The sequence below is a fragment of the Melospiza melodia genome, chromosome 1, assembly GCF_035770615.1.
Source record: "Melospiza melodia melodia isolate bMelMel2 chromosome 1, bMelMel2.pri, whole genome shotgun sequence".
NCBI lineage: Eukaryota > Metazoa > Chordata > Aves > Passeriformes > Passerellidae > Melospiza > Melospiza melodia.
The window spans coordinates 109127481-109150436 of record NC_086194.1 but is presented as its reverse complement, the minus strand read 5'-3'; the positions used below and the strand labels follow the sequence as shown (position 1 = coordinate 109150436).

Sequence of the window (22956 nt, the reverse complement as noted above, 5' to 3'; positions counted from 1 at the left end):
GAAAGATCACTCTATAACATCAAGTTTTCCTAGACCTTTTTGCCACAAGAGTTAGCTCTCACTGCTCTTAATCATTTGGTCCAATCATTTGGCCAGTTTCTGTGCAATCCACTGATTTTAAAACTTTAATGAATGTAGCGAAAAAAAAAAATCATTAAGGCTTGAACTAGAGAACTAAAAAAAAAGAACTAGAGTACTAAACATTCCGATAACATATATAAGAATGATTTTCTTTTGTCTTTGACATGCCAGCACCTGATTTCTGCCACTCAAACTGTACAGTAAGAAAACCACTCATTTTTTAGGACTACAGTACTTTTACAACTAAGAAAAACAGGAAAAACTGAGAATAATATTTTCCAGTGATTTGCTTAAAGTCATAGAGTACTTAATCCTGCATAAGTAGATATGCAGAAGGTAAATTAAAATAATATTTCTAATGCTCATAGAACTATTAAATCAGCAGAATAGTGTACCTGTCTTTTACTGTAGGATCATATATACATTCATATTAAATAAACCTCTGAGCATTCAATCCTTGTGGTTTATGTGCTAAGAAGAATATTAAAGAATTGGCTCCATGCTGCTCTTTTCCTACTCTGAAATGAAGCATTTATCTTGTTTCTGCCATGATGGGATTGCACACCTTAGAGAATGTGTTTGTGGATTTTAGTACTAAAGAGACATCTCCTTCTGTGCAGAAGTGCTAAATAACTGCATGTGGCTATTTTGACCAGGTGAACCAACTATGCTCTACCAAAAAAGGAGAAAAAAAAATCTAATCATAATTCAGAAATTAAATTTAGAAGCTATATCACTCTCCACGCATTTTTCCAACTTATGTTTCCAAATGAAGTCCTAGATGGCAAAAAGCAACTGAGAAGGTAAACATGCAGTCCACTTATGTGTGAGTTACAACACACAGTAAAATCAGCTGTGAGCATGTGGAGACCGGGTGGTGTCAGTCTGAGTGCAGCTCTAGCACGCAACAGAACAGAGAATTTAATTGATGCACACAGTAAAAGCCATCAGCTTGCAGAAGGGGCCTCACTGATTCTGCCATTTGGTCTCCCACAAATAATTCTAGAGAAAGATCCAAATTAACCCGCCAAGCAAGCACCAGGGAAGGATCAAGCTGAAACACTAGCTGGTATTCCTGGTAAATACAGGAATGGCACTGCTGCTCAGATCACAGTGTGTAATTGCACTGGGAAATATGAAAATTCTCAATAATAATGTTTTATTACAGTTAAGTTTAAAAGCTAGAAACAGCACATTTTGGCCAGAGAATGATGTGGTTGCAGTCCAGATCTGCAAACAGAGCTAAACACTTCACTGCTATTTTACTCACAACATGAGATTGGCTCATGAATGCTTTTGTTGGAAACAGTCTCAGTGCTCCCAGCTTCCAACACCTTCTGCTGGTCCACATCTCCTACACAGCTGGGAAATTTCATTCTACTTAGCAAAAAGACTAGAGCTAATTAAAAGCAATGTAGTCTTTTGGAAGGCAGAGAAAGGAGGGTATTCAACCTCTCCATCACTTCAAACAAAAATGTTCACATTCAGTTCTGCCAACTATTTTGGTGTATACAAAACAACACTGACTGTGAAAGGCAGGCTTTAAAAATATTTTACATGCATTGAAATAATTGATATACTTAAATATTGCTTTCTTTTTTTTTTTTTTTTCCTTAGAGCAGCTCTACAGATATTTCAAAAAAACGTGCCACACCCTGAAATATCTCCAGCTTTTGCAGTACCTGTGCGAGACAACTCCAGCTAAGAGAAATGCTCCTGGTAAAGGCAAGCATACATTTAACTACAGTTAAGGTACAATACAACCCTTCTTCAGACAGGCAACTGTTGCTTCCCCTACACTGATCATTCCCAGATATGGGGTTTCTGCAGGTGCTCCTCTGCAGGTACCCAAGTCAGAAGAAAAGACACAGATATTCATACTGATGGGATGGGATGGGATGGGATGGGTTATGTTCTTCTTCTCCCATTGCATTAGTCTTAGGTGAGTGCTACAAGCAATTAGGCTTGACTTATGCTTCCAGCATCATCCTCACCCAAAGATGTCAGAAACTTAACTAAGGAAATCAAATAACTGCTGTCAACCACTCAATTTTATCAAACTTTACTTCAAACTTTTTTCTCCTGCAAATCAAATTTATCAGTGCCCTCGGCCTTCCTCAAATCCTTACACTGCTTCATTGCCAGTCACTGTAAAAAGGTTTTTCAAGACTGCTACTGTGGTCCCACTCAAGTCAATGGGTGTCACTATGGGAGAGTTAAAGGACTTAGCTCTTATTCAAATGCTCAGGCAACCAGAAGAGCTACATATGGGAAAGACAGTCACCAACATGTAGACATTGTACATGGAAAATACTGAAACTATTTTTAATTGCCGCCTCACAGATTTGCACTATGATACCAGTGGAGAAAACTTCTACATTGCAAGTTCAAGAGACTGATAAAATGGAAATTCCTGATAGATAGCAAGGAAAAAGTTATACTGTTCTCATGCTTTAATTTTTAATATATTTTTTGGCAAAAGCTAATCTGAACAATAAAAAAATAGTTCTTGTTTTATAAATAAAGGCAACATTTTCAAAATGAAGAAGCTCATTAACGTACTGATGACAATGCTAAGTATTTCAAGATTTAAAAGAAACATTGGAGTAATTTAAACAATTATCCACCTTTGAATTTCCACCTCTTATTTTCACAGAAAAGAAAACCAAAAAAAGCCTTCTAGAGTGTTTGAGACTCCACTCATAAAATCAAGAATGACATAACTAGATTCTGAAAAAAATAAATCTGAAAGGATACATTTTGTAAATAAAAAACTGCTCAAGGATGTTTCTTTTTTGTCGCTTTTAACACATTACATAATACTGAACTAAAATGATATCTTCAACAATGTGAAAATTTGAAAGGGGAAAAATGTCCACCTTGAACGAGGCCTGACTGTGACTTTGCATTCATGTTTACTCTCTACAGAAAGAAAAAAATGCATACTTTTTTATTTTTATGAGAAAGTACATTTTTGGGAGGAGGAAACATCACAAAAGAGTAACAAAACAGCACAGAAGAGTAGCGAATGCTTAACCGAGAAATCTCTCAAAAGCTTTTTCAATTTCACACCGCTCCAGTACCCTTTTTTATCTGAACATCTTGTCTGTGCATTTTACACATTTCCAAGCTGTTATAATGCTCCCAGACTGACAGTGGCCAGCAGAGCCAGGTAGCAGTGGGGCCTCATTGTGCCAGGCACAGTACAAAACACAATGGCACACGTTTTATCTGCGCCCAATTGCTTCAGCAGGGACACGCGGCCGACGGGTGATAGCGCAATCACAGCCGTCAGCCAGGCCCTTCTCCAGTGATGTTGTCATGATTTCACACACGGCTTTAAAGTAATATTTATCAATGCCATGCATAAAGGTTTTATTCTGAAGACAATTAAGAATTTGAAGTCTCTCCAGCCACCGAGTTTTCAGGAAAGCCCACGTTACCCAGCCTCCAGGCTCTTCTCTCTGCGGCACAGCACACACAGAGCCAGCATGCTCTGGAAGCTGTCTAGCAGAGTCCTTTTAGACACAGCTATTTCATTTTGAAAAAGCAGCTGAGGCTTTTTATTCCCTGTGTGGTATTTCTGCTCCCAAATTGCAAGTGATCATAATTTCATGAGAAGCAGTTTAGAAAGGGAAAAAAATAAAAACCCAAACAAAATAAAATCCCAGTTGGCTACTTTCCCTATGTAGAAAATAGTAAACTTACTACAGAAGTTGCTTACTAAATATCTGAATTCAGTGCCACACTACAGAAATGTCCTAGTTTTGCCTCTACTTTCCATTTTAAAAATGGTATCAGAATTTTTGAATTCTTGTTCATTTGCAAGGTTGGGCTTGACTGATAATCTTCAGTTTGAATGATCTGTGAACAACAGCCTCTGATACACGGCTGCTTACCACTGGCTTGTGGTTAAATACCACTTATCCTCCAGGCATAAGCAAAAATGGATTTTAAATGGCACTGGTGTAGAAGCAATGCTGTTTTCACCTACACCTTTCACTCAAAGAAGGTATTTGCCCCTTCAGGATGCATTCAGACAAAAAATGTAAGTGGTACTGCCTAGCAAGGAAGAAGCTACTCCTAAAACTGATTTGATTAGAAGAAAACTTCTGCTCTGATGATGGTTGGTTCTTTCATAAGATTTTTCTCCATTTACTCAGTTCTGTGCTTGGGCAGCTGGAGATGATGATCGATCAAGTCTCTCTTCAAGCAGTAATAACTTTTTAGAATTTGTTTTATCATACAAAACCCAGATACATGAATAATAGGTTGCTTCTTAGCACCTGCTTAGTTATTACATTCAGGCTATATCTCTTCTACAGGCATTTTTAATTTATCTCTAAGAGGATTTATGGAATGGAGACGCTATTTAAAAAACAGATTATGAGGTCAGTGCAGCCCAAGGTATTTCATTTCAGCTTTTACAATTAACATGCACACTGGAAAAGCTGGAAAGGCCTCTGAAGAGCAGTGGATTTGTCAAGTGCTCTGGCTGTCTCCCACATGGATTTTCAAGGGGAGGTAATGGAAGACCAACAGCAAGTATCAGAAAGCCATCAACAGCTTTAGGAGAGAGTGCTAAAAAAAAAAAAAAGACATGTCACAAAGAAGTACCAGATACAGAATTTACTTATTTATTTATTGCAGTAAGTTATGCCAGTGAAAAAGATCAGCTTTGCTAAATGGACCTTGTTGAGAATGAAGCGAGCTTCACTCTCTCTTGATAGTTAACTTGCAACTGCCACCCTTTGGTGGCAGAATTCATTGAACCCATCTCTGTTTTTAAAAGAAATGTGCCTTCAAGCATTACCCTTTGACCAGTATTATTATTTCTATCTGCCTCAGGAAACACAGAAAAAGCAGTTTTGATGCTGTCTTATTAGAGATAGGGCTGTGTAGGTCAAAGAAGGAAAATACTTGGACATGCTATTAAACCTAAACTCCATGCACTGACCTGGAACCAGGGCAATGCTGTGAGAGCTGGCCCTCTCTGGGAAAACCACTGCTGGTTTGAACTCAAGCTTGGAAAAAGTCTCTAAAGTGAACTGAAAGGATATGGATTTGAACAGAGCTACTAAGACATATATAAGCTATACTATATAGGATGCATCCTGAAGGAAAGATGTCATTATATAACTATTACGGAAAAAGTAGCACTGAAGGAGAAAAGCGGAGAAGAAGGAGAGAAAGGAAGAAAAAGAAATCTGGAAAGGAGAGACCCAGGGGATGAATTAGTAGAGAAGAGTCAGTGGTTTGATTTTCACTTGTCTCTCCAGGCCTTGGTACTGCCTATAGCTCAGCTTACTATATTTAGAAATGGATGTCTTCCTGCAGGTTTATTCAGTGATTTGAACTCGAAAATTTTCTCTTGTTGGGGGAAGAGAAAGAGAGAGGGTAAAATATCCTCCTGTGCCACAAAGACTGAAATTATATTTCAGATTCAACTAAGTCTTCAGTAGAATAAGACACCCAATTTTGAATCAGAACTTGGAGGCAAATACACTTGTATAATTTCAGCATTAGTTGTTGGATACAAAAAAGCAGTCATTTATTTCTCCATTTGTTAGCAGCTCCGGTCTCTGAAAGATAACTTGGTTTCCCAGACACAGTTGGCAGGAAAGTCAGATTTTCAGTTTATGAGATACCATTATTTTCCTGTCCACCAGCCCTGCCACATATTTACATCAGAAAAAAAAACAGCAACTCTTTGAAAATTACCAACAAACAGAAAGTCAAACAAATTTTGAATTCAGAAGAAAAAAACCAATAGAGTTTCTGGCATAAACCACCATTTTTTCCATTATTTGGCTGGGCCATCTTTATGCCAGCTGAAGAAGAGAAAATTGGCATCAAATTGAGAGGTGCTCTCAAATTCAAAATTCTCTACCAATTCAAAGGTAAAGCATGGCTGGAACAGATGACTGCCTGTGAAGCCTGTGGGAAGGATGATCAGGCGATCCCAACCTATGGAAAAGATAGCTGTATTCTGAGGGGGAGAGGAAGGGTTACCAACAGTAAATCAGAGTGGTCGGCTGGAAACTTGCACAGGGAGAGAGCTGAGCAGCAAATGTTGTCCAAAATGGATACAAATATGTTGTCAAGTTTATGTGGCAGATCCATTATGGGTGAGCAGCTTAGCAAAATGAACTCGATCTCAACTGTCTCACAATATAAATGCCACAAGCTCAGAAGGACCTGAGCTTCCAGTTCCCCCATCCCTTACTCTGAGGTCTGCAAAGCGAGTTGGCATTCAGGAGAAGCAGCAGGTCAAGGAAAGCCTTATTCACAGGAACAACCACTCTGGGAGAGACCCTCCTGTTACATGCCAAATCTGACACACTGTGAAATTACACATTTTCAAACACATATGCTCCCACAGTTGCTCTCTTCTTCCCCAGCTGCAGAAAGCAAATTTCAATGCAGTTACAGAAAACAAGTAATATATCTATTTGCATATTCTGATTTCTCAAATTACACCAAAATGTCATAGCACATGATATTTTTTTTCCTGCCACGAACTAATGAAAGAGCACAAGAAGGATAATTAATGATCAAGGGGTGGTAGCAACTTGTAAAATGACATTTCTTCATGATGTATGCGTGGAACATATACGTGTAAATTTATGCTAGAGCTTTTAAAATGTTCTCAATTTTCAAAATCAGAATATTTAACACAAAGTTAAGTTTTACGATACCAGTTAAGGCCACATTACAATCTTTGCTTGTGCTTCTGTGATTTTTCACCAAAAGACATTTCAGCACATGTTTAAGTCTCATTAAGGTTTTAAGAATGAGAGCCTTTTGGTTTGCTGAACCATGGCATGAGCAACCAGCTGAACTCAAAGGATCTTCAGAATAACCACAGTACCAAGGCAGCAGAGTGGACACTGAGAAAAGGTGAAATTCACTATCTCCACTACTCAGGAAGATTTCTCTAGCACTTTGGTGAATGTAGATGGAAATGAAATAATCTACAAGATCTGATGTTATTTCTTCCCTTTAAAATTACTGCTAGAGGACACAACAAAGTTTCATAGGGGACCTCTTGCTAATTCAGTATAGTACAATTACTGTATTCAAACGTGACTCTTAGCTAATTCAGTATAGTACAAATATCTACAAGTGTAGATCTGAGTGCAGGGACACGTGTAAGAATTTATCAGAGAAAAGCCACAGTCAAATATGTTCTCCTAGCCAACATGATGAGAGACAAAAGTACTGTAGATGCCCTCATTGTAGAAAATACTGACAACTCCACTTGTTTATTAATATCTAACCCTGGCCGTGCTCCAAAATCGATGTTTGATGCCACAAAGTAGGAAGAATAGCAAGGAATCCCTCCTGGCTGATGATCACCTAGTTTAGTATGTTACTCCACAGGATGAGATACTGCTGAGAAGACACACAGAAATTTCATGCACAAACCCAGTCATGCAAGAATCACTTTATATCTTTTTCTCTTTCTTTCTGCACTCCACTCTTCCCCTTTTCCAGAGCTACAGCACAAGAGCAATCCAGCTACTGGTGAGGTGTTACTGTTTTTCAGTTCTGCTCAATAAATGGACTGAGAGCTGACACCATGGCTCCTGACCTTAGCCAAGGTCTGACAGTGAGCTTCCTGCCACTGCAACTCAGCCAGAACTGTGTGGCTCATTCATGGGGTAAGGATTCCTCACTTATATCCAAGAGTCAGCCAAAATCTGCCATATAAATCATACACTTGCTCATGGAGTCACTCAAAGCCACCTGAGTAATTCAGCAACCATTTCCACTTCCCATCCACCCACACATTTTTTAAAGCATGTAGTCCAGTGTTTACTACAATACAGCTTTTTAAGACTTATGTACCTCAATATTTGCAGCAGGGAGCATACTGGTGCCACTTCTAGCTCGAGATTTCTTGAGATGAAGAAGCGCTTTTGCTTTTCTTTAACTGGACAAATCCTCACTGGTCATGATTTTTTTGTTTTTTTTTTGTCTGCATTTCTTTTTTTTTAAAACAAAAACAATTATATTGTTGTCATGAACTCTAATTAGATAGCCAATCTAATAGACTTCGAATTTTGCGTTTTAGTCTCAAAAGACTGCATTTTATTAGTACAATTTGTTGAAAGTAAGTGATTTTCAGTTTTTCAGTGTACCCATATAAAATGAAAAGAGATATTAACTTATGTAAACATCTACCCTAAGTTACCATTTCAAATGATGACCTTATGAGACTGGATAAAGAAACAGCCATTAACATAAACTGGTAGACTGCCATGAAACCAAAGGAGAAAGATAATGAGCTATCAAACAGATTAGCATGAACTAAAACTGAAACAAACAACCTACACATTTTAAAAAAAAGAAAAAGTAATAAACCAGCCTCCAGTCTTCAGTATTTACTGCACATATAATGTCAGGTTGTTATTTTCACTGACATCTCTCTGAGCCTCTGCACGTTGCAGTACCCTCTATTAGAAAGAACGCTGTCAGAACAGAAATAGCTTCATTTTCAGCTCTGTCTCCACTGAAAGTTTATTTTCGATTTTTTTCAACTCCAAATTCATCTTCGGGGGGAATCTTATTCAATGCTGAACCACACATAATGCTATCACTTGTCTAAATAATTATATTAATTAATTTAAAAGCAAAGCAATATGATGACTGATTTTTAAAGGTGTTTGCTTGAGTTCTTTAACATATAGTCCATGTTCACTGCACAGTTTACCTCTCCTGTACTTGTAAACTACATGTGGATGGTACTCCTTCATTTTCTTTACACATCAGTTACTGGCATTATTTCTTAACAGAAAAGCAGCTTTTCCCAAATACTTTCTGCAGATTTTATTCTCTTCTGCCAACCTTAGAGGACCTGTCTGAACCTGGCCATTATGACTCCAATTTCATCTCCTTTGTACTTTTGCTGTGTTCAAGCCATGCAACTGATAATTAAAGCAGAATGAACCAAGGTGGGGAGTTGCCATCACAACAAGTAACTAAGCACTAGCAATGAGAGAAACCCAAGGTACTGAACCAGGGATAATGAAGGATGTTTTTAACTGTATTTGTTCAGCTTCTCACTGTAGCTCCTCCACTCTAACCTCTGCCACTGAACTCTCACTTTTGTGCTCTCCATTTCCCTCTCAGGTCCATATTTCCAACTTGCTGGAACGTCATCTCCTGAAACAGCTGCCTGTGTGCCTGCCTCTCTTTCTCAGCAAAGTGCTGCTCCTCCTGCAAGAATAAAAGTCTCACTATCCTTCTACGCACATAATGAACAGTATACACATCAAATCCACCGTCTGCCATCTGTTTTCCTGGTGGATTTTAGGACATTAATTATTTTACTATGAAAAAACTTTCAATGTGTTTGTGGCTTGACAACATTGTCTGTGTTTTACAGACTGTAATTCTGTCACACTGTTTCTGGTTTAAACCTGTGGTACAATCTATATTCGATTTCCTCAGGATCAGACCTTCCAGAACATTGGACACTTGCTCCTGTCAGTCTTAGATCTTAGATTTGTCCTCTTTTAAGGAAAGATCTTATCTATGAAATGCATTGATCTTTTCTGCTACATAACAGATACTCATACACACACACAAACACCAGGAAGCAAATCTCTACTGAAAAGGTGAGTTCATGCAGTTCTCTGATATGAATCCTTCTCATTCTGCAAGGAGGGAGAGATCCACATATTCCTGCAGCACCATTTTTTCCTTTTCCTGCTTCCCACAAGCAAGAATGGATTCATCCAATCCATGATAAAGGGCAACATAGCAATGGAAAAATATAGCCATTTGATCCAGTGTTCTCAATCACATTTACATACACACGTGTGCAACACTGATTTCTCTTAAGCACTCCTGCAGTATGAGTGCACCTCTCACTTGAGGCATTCATGCTCAGACCCCATTAAGTGCCTGCCTGTATAATAAATTGCAAGGTATTACATGCACACAAAATAAACTTCATTTTATCTGGGAAAGGACAAATTTCTGAGCTGTAAATCACAATGTACTGACATTTTAGAAGCTGCTCAATTCATGTGTGATATATAGGTCTGGGTGGCAAACTGTTCTGGTGCTAAAAATATTATCATATATTTTACCTTCCCTGTCATTTAATTTACTGTCATTTCATCATCCCAGTGCTAGTCTGGTGCTACCAGTTTGCCTCTGATGGTCTGTATCAATTTGAATGAAAACAGACATTTTTTTCCCTACCTTCATTTCTAAATCCTAACTATAAAAAATTTAATGTAAACAATAATAAACAATACATACTGTAAATAGGACTGAAAATCCTAACAAGAATATATATATATATATATCTTGTCAAGATTACTTCAGAAAAAGTTACCTTGCAACTTGAAAAATTACATCATTAAGTAGTCTCCTAAACTGGTTTTCAGAAATGGCAAACTTTTAGCTATTTATAATTTCCCTTTTTTTCTTTTATATCTAGAAATTTTTATTGCAACTTTAAGTTGCAGTCCCAACTTTTTCAGCTCAACTCTCCACAATTAAATACACTTTTCTACAATGCATCAATTTGATTGACACAAACAGAGCAGGACACCATTTGCCTAACTGCTTCTGACTGCCAAAACTCTTCCAGGAATCACTTCCATAGTGGATGTTCCTGTGACAAAGTGTTTCTAGAGCCTTATGCAACCTTAACTCAAATCCTTTTACATTTTCTTCACTATTTCTCTAGCACTGGGGCAGCCTCACATAATTCAAGGTAAGCAAAACTCCTGCTTGGTCCCACCACTGTTTCATAAGTTCAAACAGATCTGTAAATGCATGCCTCAAGTATTAAACAATTATTGTGAATAATAAAATTCAGCAAAGATCACAAGATAAAACTTTACAGTGCCATTAAGTAATGTCGTGCTGTTGACCATTACTTCACCCAAACAATTGTCTATTAGTGTATGAGCACATGGGCTGTACATCAATTACACCAGATTTTCTGAACTGTCTTCTCACAAGCCCAAATATCCTTTTTCACAATAGAATATCTTAACATCTTATTTCAAGAAATAAGGTTTGTTGAAGTTTTTTTTTTTTTTTTTTGTTAAACAGCTCCTGATGTGTATTGTTTCTAAACAAAATAGTCATTTCTAACAATTTAAACCTTGCTTTTGAAGTGTCATTTGGGAGAAATGGAAAGAAAGGCAAATTTTCATTTCACTGCTACTGGTGAAAATGCAAAATAAGAAAGATAATAAATTGCACTTATACTAGCATAATCAAGATAAATATTTGTCATTGGTAATAATGCAATAAGATACATAAAATTCAACTTACTTATCACATCAGATGTCCATAAGCCACAGTTCCACCTCAATCCAGAGAAAACTTGACCTGTTGAATATGAAGAAAACAGTTTCACTCATGATAAAGTCTTGCCCTCTTTAGAAGAGGCTAACAAACCATGGATTTGGGGAAGGATGAAAAGCAGTTTAGCACCACAGACAACTTAGGATCCCAAAACTTTCTTTTCACTTTCTGTTACAATTCAAATATGAACTGATAAATCACTGATTTGCCAATCAGTGATTTAGCTTTTTTAAATATTTATGCAGTGGTGCTTACTGGGGTCTAGCATTGGGCTCTAAGAAGTATCTCAGAAAGATGTACAAAACCTGCTAGAGTTACTGAAAAATTAGAATTGGTGTGCACAAATTCTTATGAAGCCCTTTGAATAAATCTTCAAAGATCAGAAAAAACCCCACATTTTTCTTCCTTTATATTGAATTTGCAGGGATGCACCAATGATGGCAAGAATAATGCATCTGACTCCATTGTATCAGAAGGCTAATTTATAACTTTATTATACTGTATTATATTAAAGAATACTATACTATACTAAAGAATACAGAAAGGATACTTACTGAATGCTAAAAAGATAATACTGAAAACTCATGATTCTTTCCAGAGTCCCGACACAGCTTGGCCCCAATTGGCCAATGAGTCAAAACAACTCACACCAGAATCTAATTAGGTAATCGCCATAAACAATGTCCAAACACATTCCAAATTAGCACAACACAGGAGAAGCAAATGAGATTAGAATTGTTTTCCTTTTTTCTGAGGCCTCTCAGCTTTCCAGGAGAAAAATCCTTGGTGAAGGATTTTACTTCCACTTTTCATCTTTGCTCCATTCTACATATTCTCTCTCTCAGAGAAAAACCAAAAGAAGGGGGTGCAAAAGGGAAATGAAAAGAGACAATAAGGACTGTCAGGGAGACAAGGGGTTCTTTTCTGCCAACAGTACCCTTATATCCACTGCATTTTTATAAAATCAGCTCTTTAAAAATCATAGCCGTCAAGTATTTAGTCCTCATATATTCAGCCTAAGATCTTGAACAATTTTGCTGAAATTTCTTGAGCTATAAAGCAAGACAAACAATACTCCCTATCAGCCTGCATTCACTGGAAAGCAAGCAGAAATTAGAGGTGTCCAACACTCATAAATGTGCGTAGAACATATTTATAGTGCTGATATTCTTGAAAAGAAAGCAGCTTCAACTCTCTACCAGCATGAAAGCAGTATAAGTGTGAGCTTGAGAGGATACAGCACACAATTTCCATCTTTTGATGAACAGAAATGTAAGTTCTCAAGTGAGAAACAAAACATGAATCCACCATTGCTGACTTGTTTTGTTTCACTGACTCCACTTAAGCAGCACAAGAAATCTTGTTTCAGAGTAGGCTATGAAAAGATACACAAGTCAGGATCATTTAACCTATGACACCTAATACAGTTTTTTTAAGCAATATCCATTAATGTTGGCCTTCCTGTTTTTCTGTATGTGATACGGATGCAGGAAACTTGACTCCATCAGAATGGGATCAGTAAGCAAAGGCTTAATCCCATTTCTACTCAATTGAGTTGCAGAACTTCCATTAACTTGATAGGGAGTTAGAGCAGTTACTGAAGGGCAAAAGATATCCTCCAGACCCCCTTTTCTTGCCTTGGGCTAGAAAGATATCCATCAATATTTTAGGATATAAGAGGGAGGAAAAAAATTTTTAAAATATAGTTTTTGGGAGAGTTGAGACGGCGACATTATTTCCATGGTTTGTTTGTTTGTTTTGTGGTGAGCCATGTTTGCACGTAGCTAAGTGCAAACAAGAAAGTAAAATTTAACACTGTTAGATGCTGCAAGGTTCAAACCAGCAGTCTGGCCTTATAATGCATCAGGAAATTTCCTCAGGAATAATTCTGTCACAGCATACTTGGTATGAAGAGGTAAGAGATGCAGACCACCAACTTTCTGCTATGGCCTGCAAGCAAATTGATTTGTCATGCGCTTACACGAGAGAAGAGTTACACATTCCTTTGTGCTGATTTGCAGCACTTGTTTGCTATTAGAACAGTTTTCTAGGGAACACTTCAGTAATTAAAAGAGATGAGGTTTAAACCAGTTGGACAGGGCTCTGCAGTTCAGATTAAATGTATCCACTGCTTTCAAATGAACAAGCCAAAGCTGATTCTCCACCCCCACCCCTGTGAATTACACTTCACTTTGCTTTACATTTCCTGTGCCTTCAATATCTTTGAAGTAATATTTGCATTAGTTCCTCAGAAGCAGTCCAACCTCTGTCTTTGAAACTATTAGCAATAATAAATGAAACCAGCTCCTTCAGGCAGGGCCCTGCTGATCTCAGAAGGATCCCTCTACATTTCCCTGAAGGTGCCCAGGTCCTGTGGGTGGTCCAGGCGCTTGAGCTGGCTCTGCCATAGGAAAAGCCATGACTGAGAAAGGCTTTCACAGCCTCTTTCTATGAGGATCTGAAAACATTTTAAAGGTGAGTGGCAGGATAAACACTGGCATATTTATCTCATCTTTATAATATATTTGCCAAAATCTGAATGGAAAAGAAATAATTTATGCTGCAAGATCCATAATTTCTTTGAGAATTTTACTCTTTATGTTTTAAATCTATAATGTCTTTCTCTTTATTTGCATTTTTGCTTAGAGGAAGATTTTTGAATCAAAATCAGTGTAATGGAAATATATCAGCAATATATTCAATCATTGATACATATGTTTATCTAGATTTTTAAAAATTAGCTTGAAGATTCACCAGATTTAATACACAGTGTTTTTCTTTTTTCAATTTCAAACGTATTTCCTTATATGTAGAGCTGAAAGCATTTCTTTTTTACATCAAGATGGAGTTCATATCTCACTTTTCTCTTTGCTTCGTTCTTTCAAAAGACCATCACCTTTCAGTGCACAAAACAGTTATGCAATACTAATGATGGAAAAGATCTGTGAGTGAATCCTATTAGTTGTGCTCTGTGCTGTTTGTCTGCAATATGGCTGTTTACAATAGGGAATATTTTCTCTTTGGACTAACCTGTCAGAGTAGGAAATGCACTATATGAAAACTGATACAAATACAATTGGAAAAATGTGCAAGTCACACAAACCAATATCCAATTTCTCAAAAGAGTTAAAGCTTCAAAAAAATTGCAATTTTCTCAGTGAGCAAACTATTTGGCATGGAGTGTAATTCTGTTTTCCTCTTAAGGTTGTTTTACACTTACCATATATATGTTGTTACATATTGTTTAATTCTCCCTCAAGTAACAATTTTAAGACCCTCAGCTCTAAGTTATTACTCCCTAATGTCTGAGGCAAGATAAAAATTTATTGTTTCAAGTATGGGAAAGAACAAGAGCTCAGGTATCACAGTGCCTCTTAAGATGAAGGCTTGTTTGGCTACTGCTCTTTGCCTGTGCAGAGCTTCCCAATGAGCCAGCCATGATGGGATAAGCAGAGCAAAACTCCATGTCCTGAAGAATAATCTGCTCACCTTCATGGGAAGGACACACAGACAGCAAAAGTCATGCAAGACAAAGACAATGTGGGATCCCTGTGGTGGAGATGCTGTGTCTGTGGCTCCCAAGGAACCAGGAACCACGGGAAGATGTTGCCAACACAAATTTTAAGGGAAATCCCATGATACTGCTTCTCTTTTCTGCCATCCATAGGGCGATCAATCCCTGTGATACAGCAATTCCTGTTTCATAGCTGTAGTACATCAAAGAGTACCTCAAAGCCAAACCACGTGTAGAAAGATGAGCTCTTGATTTGGGGTCTAAATTCAATATTTTGTAAATCATAGAAGCCTGCACACTATACTATAGTGATTAACCAAGATAAATTTCCACATTGCACTCTTTTCTAGCCAGGAACTTCTGTAAAGCATGAGATAAGGATTGCTTCTTTCATCCAGAGCACCAGGAGACCACTGGCAATTTATTTTTGAGAGGACTTAAGATAGAAACAAAAAAGGCAGTGTTAATTAACATAACTCAGCATTTTCTTTTAAAAACAGTTTAATGTAACTGAGAAATTGAAAGTTTGGGGACCTGAGTTATGCACTGCTTGTGTACTCAGAAGATACAGAATTAACAGGAGCAGTTCAGCTTTTCCAAGTCTGTTTCCAGCTAAGGTTCATTATCTATGGACTTCTGAAACCATGGAATACTGAATCCATAACACAATGCACAAACCAAGTCAACTACTTAGATTACCTAGTTAGATTGGGTAGATTTGCATAAAGGAGAGGGGAAAAAAGCAAAAACATTTCTATCAAACCACTGTCATAATGTTGTGAGACCATTTTTCAATGGAGCCAGTGAAGACTGCTTCTATGCTCCTTATGCTCCTAAGAAAATATACTTTTCTTTTTTTAATGAAAAGCAAAAAATATTAATCTACCAAGAAACGTTGACTATTATGGCTGGCATTTTGAAACACTATCTTCTAAACTTTAAAAATAGTGCTACAAGAAGTTGGACCTTGTTAATTCAGGAATGTGAACCTGAGAAACCTTGCAAGTTAACACATTTAGATAAATGAGCAAACAAGTCTGAAGTGGGGGAAGGAAAAGAGCTTTGAAGCACAACTCTATATCATAGTTACTAAAGGCTAAAACTAAGATATATTTGCTAAAGGTATCAACTGCACAATGCTTTACATGCATTCCAAACATCTATCTACAATAACCGATACTTGAATAATTAACATTTTCCAGTATCGTAGGTGAATTGAAGTAAACTGCAATTATTGCGCAGACGTGTTTCTGACCCAGCAAAGTGAAAGCCAGTGATGCAAAATGCAGTAAGCTACCAAAAGGCTGGCAGCCACAAGCTGCTGAGGTCAGGTACTGCATTCTGGGAACAGGGATGCAGCACCAGCACCATGGCAGAGATTTGTGCAATCAGAGGCATGACAAAACTCACAGGAGCCTTGCACCTGTCAGACCCCCCAGATCACTGAGAGAAGGAACAGCAATGAAACACACTGAATGTCAGGGACACCATTAAAATGAAGCATTTAAAAATTCATGTGTGAAATGATAACAAATGCAAAACTCTCTTGAGCACATGTGGGCCAGATACTTGGTAGTGCGAAGCTGCGCTCTCACAGGGCTGCACCCAGAGAGGTGGTCTGCAGGCTCTCCTTTCAAGTACATGTCTTAGTTTTTTATATAGTACTTTAACAACTCTGTATAAAAATCAGATAGACTTCTAGATACTAAAAAACCTGAGAAAAATATTTAAACACCTAAATTTCAGTTTATATATAGAAATATTTAAATACAACTTTATGTTACAAATTTCTGCCAACTCTTAAAAGGTTGAGTAAGACTGGACCAACACATGTGTTGTAGATCTCCTCATGGTAGGATGTTATTAGTTCTGTGGCTTTTCTTCTTTATTCATAAAATTCTTATACATTTACATTTTTAAATAAAACTTATATCAGGTAATAAAACTAAATTCCTTGGGGTAGGAGCAACAAAATTTTTTGCTTCTTAATTTTCTTCCCCATAAAATCATCATTTCAGGACTACAAAATATTAAAGGGCTAAAGTAAAAACAAAATATAAATGACTTCAAGAGATCTTTGTTACGCTTCCAAACACTTTACCATTTCTATTGTCCCTGCTTGTCAGATTTCAAAATCTCAGATGACAGATGTACGTGTGTGTAGGCTCTTTAGCTTTCCAAACCAGACATACAAATAAACTCTCAGAAAAAATGCCTCAAATAAAGGCAAAGGGCTTGGGATTGTCATATCTGCTGAAAAACCTCATTCACAATCACTGAGTAAATCCATTACAGACGTTGACAGCTTTAGATCTATGCATTACATTTTAGGGAATAAATGCCACCACACAGTTAGCCTTTATAGAGCAAAGCTTTGGTTTTCTATATAAATCTGTGTTTAATGAGCCTTGAAAGAGATGATTGCTAAATAACAGCCTGCTGCATTCAAGCTCAACTGCCTCCAATTATATTGTTTATAATTATATAATTGTACAATATAATGTGTGTCCAACAATCCCTGAGTTTTATTACTGCACAACACTATGACACCAGCGTAAATCACCTTTTCACTTTCACAGTCAGCCTCTTTCACTTTGCTTAGTCAGCCAACACAAATGCACAGAGAACTGCACTTTTGACTGCTGAATGCATCAAACCAGCTTACCAGCCTCAGCAGAAATAAGAAAGTAATAGAAGTGGTCAGCTCACAAAGATGAAAGGGGAAAGAAAGGTAGTGTCTATACAAGGAAGAAACAAAAAGGAAAACAATTAACTAGTTAAAAACTCTATATCCTGTTTGTGAATTCTGCTTCTGAGGGTGCTTCTTGTTGGCAGATGCTTCCAGATATTGTGCCTATCCAAAATACTCATGAGAACAAGTGCAAAGCAGTTAACATTAGCAGGTAATGTTCTTTGTATTATTCTTACTCTTATATGTATACTGCAGCATTTGCTATAATGCCACTAAAATTAGCAAAAATCTTATTAGCAAACAAACCATTATGCTGTTAGATACCTACACAACATCTCATCTTTCTCTAAATTCAAAGAACAAAATTTGTGCTTTTTCTTCCATCACTTGAGAACTAACCCAACTTCCAATCAGCAATTAATACACTAGTATTCAGCATGTAATTATAACTCCTGCCACAGAAATTTAGGCCCCAGTCATTCTAAAACTCCATTTTGACTTAATAAGGATGCCTATTCTTTGTTTTAAGAAGCGTTGTTATACACACCTTCCAAAGTAATATAATTCTTGTTTTTAAATGTGGGTCAAAGACCTCTGTCTCCTTCCTCTCTCCAAGCACACTCTCCACACAGGAATTTCTTCTTTTCTCTTTAGTCCTTTAGTTTTTACATCCATACCACCTGGCCTTGAAATCAGAAGCTCCAATCCTGCAACCCCCTGTCAGAAGGGCTCCCATCAGCACACAACTCCCTGCTACATTCACCCTCTCTTCTCTTTGCTCTTGGCTGCCTGTAAAGCAACAAGAATTTGGAACTGGCCTGTGCTGACTTTTGAAGCTTGCAGCTTTGTTTTACTCCAAATCAATACACTGAATTTTGACAATCTGAAACTTTGATCTTTTCAACATTTGAGTCATTCTGTGGCTAGTAGTTTAGCCCTTAAAAGGGGACTTTGTGTGTAGGGCTTCACATCTTCTAAACTACTGCTGTTTGTCCTCCTCCCTCATCTTTAGAATTACTGCACTTGCAGGCACTTGTACAGCAAGATGCCTCTCCCTGTGCTTGGTGATTCAAATCATTGTCTTTTGAAATCCATTGCTATTTTTATTCTAACAACTTCAACAATTTACTAAATTGGGGGAAGCTGTTTTAAAACTAGGATTAATTTTTTCTGCATTATCAATAAAATTACTGCAAACCCCTTTTTAGGTCTATTAACTTCAATATAGCTCATCAGCTCCTAAACAGTCCCTTAACTAGAGTCAATGACTACAGAAAAGCAAGGGATCTGAACTTCTCTTCAGCTTAGATGGTGCTTGGGAACTGTAGACTAAATTAAAAATAAACATGGAATTATAATAATGTAGTTATATTAAAATAATAACGGCATCATCTTCTTCAGTCTTGAGGAAATGTTTCACCATTTTTTATCAAACAACCCACTTTGATATGACATTTCTTATAAAGATTCCTCAAACTGATCTTAATTCAAAGGGTTGTATTGGTTTAAATAGAAAAACATCAGGTAGTGGAAAACATGATCACTGTCTCACAGTTTTGTAAAACTGGTTGTCACAGTAGGACATCCCACATTAAAGACAGACACACCAATATTAACAAGCATTTAGATTTAGCAGATAATTTCTAACAGCCAAGCAAACTTGTTGAACAGAATCCAAGCAGGAGCCAAGCAAAGGAACCATCCAAGGGCAGAAGGGAAAGGTGCAGCGAAGAAGCACCAGCCCTCACAGTGTCCCCCAGTCACTGCTCCTCTTGGCCACTACACCCGCTGGGCTGATGAGGAGGCCACAGGGAAAAGCAATGTGCTGTCAGCAAAGGACATAGGACCACTTTTGTTCCCAGCACAGAGACCTCCACAGCTTCCAGATCTCCAAAACTACTCAGATGTTTTGACCCTATTTCCAGCTGCTGTGCTGCCCTAGCTAAAATAACCAGCAGTTTCCTTCCCAAGTGTTCAGCCTCTTCCTAGGTGAGCATCTGCACCTTGCCTTGTACCCTGGCGCTCATTGCAGGAATGATAATGCTCATAGAAGAGACACTTTCTGCTAAAATCTGAGAACCTAAATACATCTTAAATTGTTAAAGCTGTTAAATAAAATAGGGTACTTCTAAAATTCAGAGCACTTTTATTCGCCATCTGCTTTCCTCTGGGATTTGCTCTTCTACATTTACAAGCTTTCCTCTGCAAAAATAATGGCTGCAGGTTTTGGTTTCTTTGAATAAGTAGAAAGGTTTCAAGTGTCCTCCTCATCCTTTTTGGATTTTGCTGCAGGGGAGGGAGGGAGAGTCTTGTATGATCTGCATTAAGGACAAATGACCATTCTGAGTGTGGAACCTTGAGGATGTTACCTGGGAGCAGCTCCATAAGAGCCCACTGCTCATGATCAGTGCCTGCTGCATGAAATTATGATACCCCATGTGCTTCAGTATTTTAAATAAACAGGCATCTGAACTCTTCACCTGGCTTGTTTTCAAGCAGAAAATTAGGTCTCAGCAAAAGGGAGAGGAAGCATTTGGTAGGAGATGGGAATGTAGGGCAGGGGCAAATTTAAAACTGGCAGGGGAGGCAGAACAAAACAGGTAAAAATTTGTTACCAGCAAAGGAAAATATAGATATGAGGAAAAAAACCCAAACCAAAGCAGGCTATATCTTAAATTTTTGATGGGTTTTCTTTCACACATTTAAACGTTACCTTTAAAAGGCTTTTTCAGTAGATGTATCTGTACTTTTGCAAATTCAGAACTGTCATAGCGATTTGGGTTTTTTCCACGTTCTTTAAAGGTTGTTTTCCTGACTGCTAGACATGGGCTCCTTGGACTCCAGAAACTACTGAATTGATGCTGTTTTGCATTTTCAGAATATCCATGTAATATAGGAAATTGTCTGCTGTAGATTAACTGCTTCAGAAGATAAATTTTCCTTTTATTTCCCTTTTTTTTAATGTTATTTTTTTTTAGAACCCCTCTCTGGAGAAGTGGTGTCATTTACTGAAGTAGTCAGGGCTTAAAAATATAAAAAGTGTTTGTAAGGAAGAATGTTTAAATAAGAATGTACACTTCAAATACAGAAGGTAAGAAAAAAAAAAAGCAGACAAATACATCAAATTTGAGAGAAAAGAATGTGTCTTCATGTCCTAACCATTGATAAAGGCCATTTTCCCCCACTCAAAGGTACAAATTGACCATAGATAAGAAAGCACCTTAAAAGAATATGCTTTAGATATTAAAATTTTTACTGAGAAATAGAAATCCCGGTACTCTATAGATGATAGACACAGCAAACACTTCAAATGGATCTCATCTTACTATATATGCATTTGTGACCTGTTGCTTCCACAGGCGCTGCTACCAGACACCGCAATTTTCAGGTTGGCTTTTCTAGTTACTTCAGGAAAAAAATCTTCCTTTTCAATATGCAAAAGTCCAGGAAAATGTACGTTTAGCATGTCAAACTGTATGTACTTTAAGTCCTGAATTTGTAAAAGCTTAAAAGAAGTCTGAGCAACAAAAGCCTTCTATAATTCATTATTTTTCCTAGACTATGGGGGTTAAAATGCACAACTGAAAGACTTCATATAGTTCTGTACCCAACAACTGTATTGCTGACAAAGAGCTGTTGGTTACTTTGACTTCCATCTGAAACAACCTTTGAAAAAGTGCTTTCACACAGCTGTTAGCAAACTTTATATATGTTACCTTCCTGCACAATATTGAAGTATTACAAGAGGGTAAAATACTCTTGCTTCAACACCTTAATCAAAAGTCAATCTCTATTTAAGGAAAAAAAATTATGTTAGTGCATGTGAATTTAAATTTCTTACTCCCCCTCTCCTTGAAACGTCTTGTTCCAAAAATTTGCACCATAGATTTTTTTTAAAACTGGATAAATTAAAACAGTTTTCAAGCACATTTTTCTGTCTCTAACTTTCAGGTGACCCAGAACAACTGAAGGGAAAATATATTCTGTTTTCTTCCTCTATTTGGTGGATATACATTGATTGAAACAGAAGTGAAAATAGAAGTCTTTATTTATGGGTTCATCGAACACGGTATGCTTTAATCTGATTCAGAAAAGAGCCTGTAGATGCTACAATGTATTGGAGTGCATAATGGCATAGGGGAAAGAAAAAAAAAAGAAAAAAAAGAAAAGGTAAAATAAATGAGGTACATTTTAACAGAACACACTAAAATGTTTCCTAAAAGAAATTGAAATTAATTAAAAAATGTCAAAGTTAGGAGTTTTTCCATTAATATTAGATTTTGTTCTGTACTGAGGTTCATGTCCTTGCTGACAGGTAAATATATTACTGCAGGTAACCAATATATATATCCCTTGATCAAACACTACAAGTCCACATCAGGAATTTAAATGTTCATATCTTCTTTATAAAATAATTTTACACCTGCTGAAAATGCCCTTCTCTCCATGCTTTCTCTCCATAATCCTTTCTTTCCTTGAAAAAATAGTTTCATTACCCAGTGAAAATGTTATTAGCATAATTTTTAAGGCTATGGAGTATCAGGCAGTCATTCATGATATCACAGATATAATATTACATAGTTCATCCATTGGTCACACACATTTTGACTGGGCATGTCAGGCAGGAATAGGTTCAAATATTGTAGAACTTGAAAGTGAACAGCTTTCCCATCCCATGTAAAATACATGGCTGATTCCAAAGCCTGAATTCCTGGGTGGTACACTGATATCAGGATCAGCTTGCTTTCCACATGGGATTCATCTGCAAGAAGGCTCAAAGCTTGTCAGCATTGGCATTCTAGAATCTCCATATTCCACAGTGGCATATTTTACTTCTGTTACCTAATAGGAAAGAGGGACTCTCTCCTGCCTCTGAAGCACTAGGAAGGGCTGTTCTTTGGCTGTGCTTTTTGAGCCCTCTGCTTGTACCATGAACAAGGAAGATTACTTCAAAGGGCAATGATTGCTCTTAGAAGGTTTTAAGAGTAATTTCAAGCTTCACCTATGCCATCAGATCTTGCATCATCTGGCAGCTATTCAAGAGCCCAAAATGCCAATGGCCATATGCCTGGAACCTATGCCCAAAAGGATCTTCTGCTTTTTGGAGGAAGTGCTTGCTCTTGCAGAAACTGAGATCCACTCCTGAATGCTTTTCTCTCCCATCATGTTATTTATTCCACTCTAAAAGCAATTTATTGGCTCAGTGGGAGAACAGGTAACTCCCTACCTGGCAGAAAGGAGACAGGACAACCTAGTTACTTTCTGTGAATTCACATGGCCCCTTTGAACTCCTCACAAAGCCCCGCTGGGAAGCTTCTCTGAAGAATTTTCA

General features: G+C 37.4%; 1 protein-coding gene across 19 annotated transcripts in view; it reads right to left on the bottom strand.

Moving 5' to 3' along the window:
* LOC134422090 (poly(rC)-binding protein 3-like) overlaps nt 1-22956 on the bottom strand; it is a 495993-nt gene that overhangs the window by 288014 nt on the left and 185023 nt on the right. For all 19 annotated transcript variants that reach the window (XM_063163988.1, XM_063163997.1, XM_063163900.1 and 16 more), the window contains one exon: nt 11386-11442. The gene's annotated coding sequence lies outside the window, so the exon portion shown is untranslated. The remainder of the gene's footprint in view (nt 1-11385; nt 11443-22956) is intronic.